Source organism: Orycteropus afer, unplaced genomic scaffold (genome assembly GCF_000298275.1).
Source record: "Orycteropus afer afer isolate SDZICR_OR568_19922 unplaced genomic scaffold, OryAfe1.0 scaffold00002, whole genome shotgun sequence".
Lineage (NCBI taxonomy): Eukaryota > Metazoa > Chordata > Mammalia > Tubulidentata > Orycteropodidae > Orycteropus > Orycteropus afer.
Window position 1 is genome coordinate 23,067,104 of NW_006921589.1, and position 7,660 is coordinate 23,074,763.

The following is a 7,660-nucleotide window of genomic DNA, read 5'->3' on the forward strand; positions in this document are numbered from 1 at the left end:
AAAAAAAAAAAAAATCCAAATCCACTGACATCGAGTTGATTCTGACTCATAACGATTTCCAAGGTGGTAAATCTTTAAGGAAGTAGATTGCCCAGTCCTACTTCCACAGAGTGGCTGGTGGGTTTGAACCACCAACCTTCTTGTTAGCAGTCAGATGCCTCAGGCACTGTGCTAACAGAGCTCCTTCAATTAAAAATAGAAAAAGGTTATGAGATTGGTTCTGGGGCTTGACTACCTGACCAGGCAGTGGTCCAGATATTACTCATGACTAAGAGGCCTGAGTCAGAACCACAAAGTGACTATCAAACAATAGCAGGACCCCAACCTTAATTTAAATTAGCAAAGGACACACTCAGGCAAGTTCCCCAGTTCTTTTTGTGAGTATGCTTTTAACCACACTCTTCCTGAATGCAAACTGCCCCTCCCTAGGTTTGTCCTGGAACTGGCCTGTGCATCGCCACAGTGTGGAAGGTCAAAAGAACTCAACTGGTAGCTAAACTTATGTCAAGACTCAAAATGGAATTAGGACTCGCACTGTAGACCACAGCCTTCCACAAACCCAAGTGCTTTAGAATTTAAGCACTAATAGATTGTCTCCTCTGATCATGGATTTTACTTAAAAGCCTTTGATCATACTTAGAGTAGTATGCTTTCTTCTACAGAGACTCCTTGATGGCTTCTTTAGATGGCTGCTTATTTAGAATAAGCTTCTAGGACCCCAGACACTAGCTTTTTTAAAAAGCTGGGCACCATCTAATTTTAACACCATGCTTCACTGTGGCTCCCAGTCTTCAGTGATCATTTTATGAGAGCAATAATGGAGTAGGGCCATATTGGAATAATCACGTGGCTTGTAGTTTGGCTACAAACCTTGAAGTGGGAACTCAAGTCCATCCGTAAAATATGTTTTTGTCAATATATCTGACTCACTTAATGTGTAGCATATTAGCTCTAAGAAATTACGTTAGAAGTAACTTTCATACAACATTTGATAATTCTAATAATATCACTAATCTAGTCAATAGTGTGGATTGAAATACTAATGAGAAAAATATAAAGGAAAGTTTTTCAGTTAACACATGGGAAGGGTTAGTTACCTAAATTAATAAAACTGAAGTGATAGAACAAACTGTGAGGATAAAGATTTTTGCTTTGTTAGGCCTGACTCCATATTGTTAGAATAAAGCTCCATGTCTTTAGTTAAGATGTCATTTCTTTAAAACCTGGCTTCAACCTTGTGTTATAATTAGCTTGTTCTCTCTCTAAGTTACAGTTATCAGTTCCTACTGCATCCTATTATCTAAGACAGAGGTCTCTACATCAATAAAGGGTCCTGGGTTGGATTTTAGAACCAGCCACCTGGGCTTTGACAAACACCAGCGGAGCCTCTTAAGGATCACCTGGCTGCCAGAGACTCATAAGAAACACTCCTTTCTTAATTACCTACTGTCCTATGTAACTTTTGGAAAATAGTTAACTAATCCTACATGTGTGCTGTGCCTCTTTTTCCTTTAATATAAGAATCCCTGATTGTAAGCGCTGACAGAGGGGGTATTTTTGGAGTCACTGAGATCCCATTTGTCTCTCGTTGCTGCACCTCCTAATTAAACCGTCTTCTCCTTGAACTCTAGTGTGGACTGTGGCTGTGCGGCTCCATGGCTGGCCCCCAACATTTTTCAGGTTACAAAACTCCTTCAAAAACAGTTATTACGCACAAAGCAATAATTTCAATAGCATCCATCCACTAAGGGAAAGCTGTTCTGTCTGCAGAACCTAAAGACATGTAAGACAAGAGTAATTAATATGAAAACAGATAGCAAATATATCAATAAACCATATGGAAAATTCTTACCAGTCAATTAAACCAAAGTTGCCAACATAAAGAAACATCAAAAGCAATAAAAATTTAAACAAAGCCCAATGACCTCAAAGTCTGTGACCTTGGAAAAGCTGTATGCTTCTGCCCACTATGGCATTTCAAGTCCAAATGAGTGCTTCAGTTCCTTCAACCTGTGAGAAATGTATTTTAAGGTTTAACACCTTCTAGTCAGGCTGCAGGCAGATAGGTAAGGAGAGCAAATTTTAGTGTGTGCCAATGATGGGCTCAAGTATAGCAGGGATTGTGGGGCTGGCGCGGGATCGGGCAGTGTTTCGTTCTGCTGTGCATGGGGTCTCTATGAGTAGGAAACGACTCGATGGCATTTAACAACAACAACAACAATGGGGTTTTAATGAGTCCAAGATTTTAATGAGTCATCCAAGATTTTTTTTTTTTTTTAATGAAATTGGGCAGGCCTGGAGATCAAAGGCCTCTCTCACCTATGAAAAAACCAATGACAATCTAAAGTCTAGGTAACCTAAGGCATGTAACCCCCAGAACAACCAAAAGCAGAAGAAAAAACATTCAGGTAAAAGTTGTCTAAGACACATGATTAGCAAGATAAAAGTGTTGGGGGTCTTCAGTTAACCTATTTAAAACATCTTCCCCAGGGCAAAGCTGCCCCTTCCTTGTTCATCCAACAGCCATGGGTTCCCTTCTCAATAAACAATAGCAGAACTCAAAACAAAACGGACTCCAAAGCAAACCTTGTGTCAGCCACTTTGTTGTTGTTATGTGCGGTCGAGTCAGACCGACTCATAGTGACCCCTCCTTAGGTTTCCGAGGCAGTATCACTATGGAAGTAGATTGCCCCATCTTCCTTCTGAGGAGTGGACCTTCAGTTAGGCTAAATTCTACAGTTATGGAGTGACTTCACATGCTTTTCCCTCCTCTGATCATGAATTTCAATAGAAAGTCTTTGATCACCATAATTAGGGTAAGTGTGGGGCAGGTCACACTGAATGAACCACTTGGTTTCCTAAAAAGTCTGACTTATGAGTCAGGATCCACTTGACAGCAGTGAGTTTTATTATTATTTTATTTTTTTTTAAGGTGAAGTCGATTTCCTCTGAGGAGCTAATTTCTTCAAGATACAAGGTGGGTGACATTTTGATTACAAGCATTAGACAGATATTTCATATAACATTAATTACTGATTTATTCTGAAATTAATGCTTAGTCTGATTTTCTGTTTCTCTAAATAGAATCAATTCTTCAAAAAAGCACAATATTCAGAGTAAAATGGTCTTACTAGTGTATCTTAACCATTGTTTGACTCAAAAAAGGCTTTTTGGCATGTTTTTCCAAGGATCAAGTTTTCAAAAAGACACCTAAGGGCAAGGGCCGCTATGGGTTACTCTAACTTCCATGAAAGTTAGAAATCTGGAAATATTATCAGTATTAGACCCATTTTCTGAAATAACCCAGAAAACTAAAACTCTAAGGGCTGTGTACCAAGAAAACAAGTTAAACAATATCAGTAACTGTTTTCATGTACCTCAGCTATAACAACAACAACAGCAGCTATAAAGACGTTCTGCAAAACTTCAGATTTCATATTAATAGACATAGCAAATTTCATCTATTAAGATATAAAACAGAAGCTCTGGTGGCATAGTGCCTAAGGCACTTGACTACTAACCAGAAGGCTGGTGGTTCAAACCCACCAGCTACTCCTCAGAAGGAAGGTTGGGCAATCTACTTCTGTAGTGAGACCGCCTTGGAAACCCAAGGAAGGGTCGCTCTGAATCAGGTTCGACTCGATGGCACATAACAACAACAAGATATAAAACTGTTCCTTGGGAGACTTATCAGGATTTTTTTTTTTTTTTAAATTATAGCTTGAATTTCAGACACTTCTTTATTTATGGTATTTATAGCTTTATTAATTTTATCAGCAGAAGCTTCTAATTGGAGTTACATTATCTAAACTCATTTGAAGTCTGATGATTGTATTATCATTTTTAATGTAAGAACCAAGTATTTCAGTAGCTAATAGCACTATGTTGATTAAGGATTTTTCTCATCTCCTTTAAGGTTTCTTCACTGGTTCTTAATTTTGGATTCCTCTCATATTCTTATTTTTCTTGTCGGTTAATTGATTATTTATAAACACCTAGGAATAGCATAACAAGAACCAGTCAAAATCTGCAGGTGAAAACAACAAACCCATTAGATAATTCTGGAGACATTAGGAAAAAGAATTGTTTCTTATATACAGAAAATGAAATATTAAAACATCAGCAATATTCCTGTATAGAGTCCGGTAGCATAGTGGCTAAAGCACTTGACTGCTAACCAGAAGGCTGGCGGTTCAAACCCACCAGCCACTCCTTGGAAGGAAGGTTGGGCAATCCTACTTCCGTAGAGAAACTGCCTCGGAAACCCAAGGAGGTGTCGCTATGAGTTGGGGCCGACTCGACGGCACATAACCACAACAACAATAACAACAGATCTCATTGTAAGCTTTCAGTTGACTTAGTCCTGTGTATTAATGTTTTATTTCCTGGATTCCCCAATCAGCTGCAGTGCAGCCTGTGAACTCATCATCCTGTACAGCAGGGTTCTGGAAATCTGGATTCAATCTAGTGGGATCCATGTTCAAACTATCAGTCCTTCCTACAAGTCCAATATAGTCCATTTTTTCTGTTGGAATATTTGGGTCAAGCATTTCAGCAAGTCAACAAAACAAAGCTTCTCTGCAGGTGACAAAACTTAATATGGGGTGGCATAGTGACTAAGACATTTGACTGATAACCAGAAGGCTGGCAGTTCAAACCCACCAGCCACTCCTTGGAAGGAAGACCAGGCAATCTACTTCTATAGAAATACCGCCTTGGAAATCCAAGGAGGGGTCACCATGAGTCAAATTGACTCCACTGCAGTGAGTTTGGTTTTAAAAAGGGAGCTCTGGTAGCGTAGTGCCTAAGGCACTTGACTGCTAACCACAAGGCTGGCAGTTCAAGCCCACCAGCCACTTTTTGGAAGGAAGGTTGGGCCATCTAGTTCTGTAGTGATACTGCCTTGGAAACCCAAGGAGGGGTCGCTATGCCAACTCGACAGCAAAACAACAACAACAGCAATGGTTAATTCACAAGATTTTTTTTTCTAAAGTAAAAGACTTGATGGGAAATCATTTATAGAAGTAATATAAAGCCAAATAAGTCTGTTTAAAATTAAAAGGACTGTTAGATGAAAATATCCGTATACAGAGTGATTAACCTTATTTCCAAAGAGCTTTAAATATAACACATAATAATCTTGAGATATAATACGATAGAGCAAGACTTTCAAGTCTCTAAACATCTGAATTAAGCTCTGTAAGTAGAATAATTCTCCTGGTTAAACCCACTAGCTTCTTCAAAGCTGCTTGCAAAAGAAAAAGGTTGCAACCAAGTTAGCAATTACATTAATTAAAATTATGGTATAATATCATGTGTTTGTTGCCTAATACTAAGCAAAAACACAAGAGGAAGCAGTAATAAAAATTTTTAACCCAAAAGAGAACCAGCCACTTCTCTTGAATTGACAATATCTCAGGTGATCTCTAACCTATTAAATAAAACTTTATAGCATTCTCCTGTGGTTATAAAAATCCTTTGTGGCTTTTTATGAAGTTTGAAAGTTATCAGGAATTTATTATATGCAACTAAGAAACAAACCTTATTTAACTAAAAAAATTAAAGGTAAAAACTTTAGTGTTTTTCAAAACTTTGTGGCTTAGTCTAACTCAGGAATCACATCTTGTCTTGCAGGCAGCTCATGAAAAGAATGAATTCTTCAGACTGATAATCAAAGAAAATTTTGTTACTTTAACTGCAGAAACCTAATTTGTTGTTTCACATGCTATTTATCATTAAAGCTCCTAAAAATCTAAACTATTGGACTTTAGCTAAACAGATGAAAACTGACCATATCAAATAAATTCATTCTGAGAAATCTTTTAAACATTGTCTTTTGCATTTCTCTTGTTGTTGTTGTTGTTGTTGCTTTTAGGTGCCATTGAGTCAGCTCCAACTCATAGCGACCTTATGTACAACAGAACGAAACACTGCCCAGTCCTGCGCCAGCCTCACAATCCTTGCTATATACCTGAGCCCATTGTGGCAGCCACTGTGTCAATCCATCTCATCAAGGGCCTTCCCCTTGTTTGCTGACCCCCTACTGTATGACGCATGATACCCTTCTCCAGAGAATGGTCCCTTCTGACAAAATGACCAAAGTAGGTGAGAACAAGCCTGGCCCTTCTCATTTCCAAGGAGCATTCTGGCTGCATTTCTCCCAGGACACATTTGTTTTTTCTTGTGGTAGTCCATGGTTCTTTCAGTATTCTTCACCAACGCCACAATTCAAAAGCATCAAATCTTCTTTGGTCTTCCTTATCCATTGTCCAGCTTTCATAGGCATATGAGGCAATTGAAAATATCATGGCTTGGGTTACGTGTACCTTAGTTTTCAAAGAGACATCTTTGCCCTTCCGCACTTTAATGAAGCTTTTTGCAGCAGATTTGCCCAGTGAAATATGCCATCTGATTTCTTGACTGCTGCTTCCATTGGTATTGATTGTAGAACCAAGTATTATGAAGTCTTTGACAACTTCAGTCTTTTCTCCATTTATTGTGATGCTGCTTATTGGTACTGTTGTGAGATTTTTGTTTTATGTTGAGGTATAATCCACAATGCAGACTATAGTCTTTAATCTTCATCAGTAAGTGCCTCAAGTCATCTTCACTTTCAGCAAGCAAAGTTGTGTCATCTGCATAGCACAAACTGTTAATGAGTCTTCCTTCAATCCTGAAGCCACCTTCTTCATATAGTTCAGTTTCTCAGACTATTTGCTCAGTATACAGATGGAATAGGTATGGTGAAAGATACAACCCTGACGTATTCCCTTCCTGATTTCAAACCATGCAGTATTTCCTTGTTCTGTTCAAATGACAGCCTCCTGGTCTATGTACAAGTTCCTCATGAGCACAATTAAATGTTCTGGAATTCCTATTGTTCTCAATGTTATCCATAATTAGTTAAGATCGACACAATCGAATGTTTTTCCATAGCCATTAAAACACAAATAAACATCTTTCTGGTATTCTTTGCTTTCAACCAAGATCCATCTGACATCAGCAGTGATATCCCTCCTTCCACATCCTCTTCTGAATCCAGCTTCCATTTCTGGACTCTCAATTTACAGCTACAACCATTTTTGAATTTTCTTCAGTAAGATTTTACTTGCATATGATATTAATGATTTTGTTCGATAATGCCCACATTGTGTGGAATCACCTCTCTTTGGAATGTGTACAAATATGGATCTCTGCCAGTCAGTTGGTCAAATAGCTGTCTTCCATATTTCTTGGAATAGAGGAGGTAAGTGCATTCAGCACAGCATCCGTTTATTGAAACATCTCAATGGGTATTCTGTGAATTCCTGGAGCCTTGTTTGTCGTCGATTCCATCAGTGCAACTTCAACTTCTTCCTTCAATACCATCGGTTCTTGATCATATGCCACCTCTTGAAATGGATGAACATGGACCAATTCTTTTTGGTACAGTGACTGTGTGTATTCCTTCCATCTTCTTTTGATATTTCCTGTATCATTCAATATTTTGCCCATAGAATCTTTCAATACTGCAACTCGAGGGTTGAATTTTTCTTCAGTTGTTTCAGCTTGAGAAATGCTGAGCATGTTCTTCCCTTTTGGTTTTGTAACTCCAGGTCTTTGCACATTTCGTTATAACAAATGACTTTGTCTTCTTAAGCTGCTCTTTTTAATGTTCTGT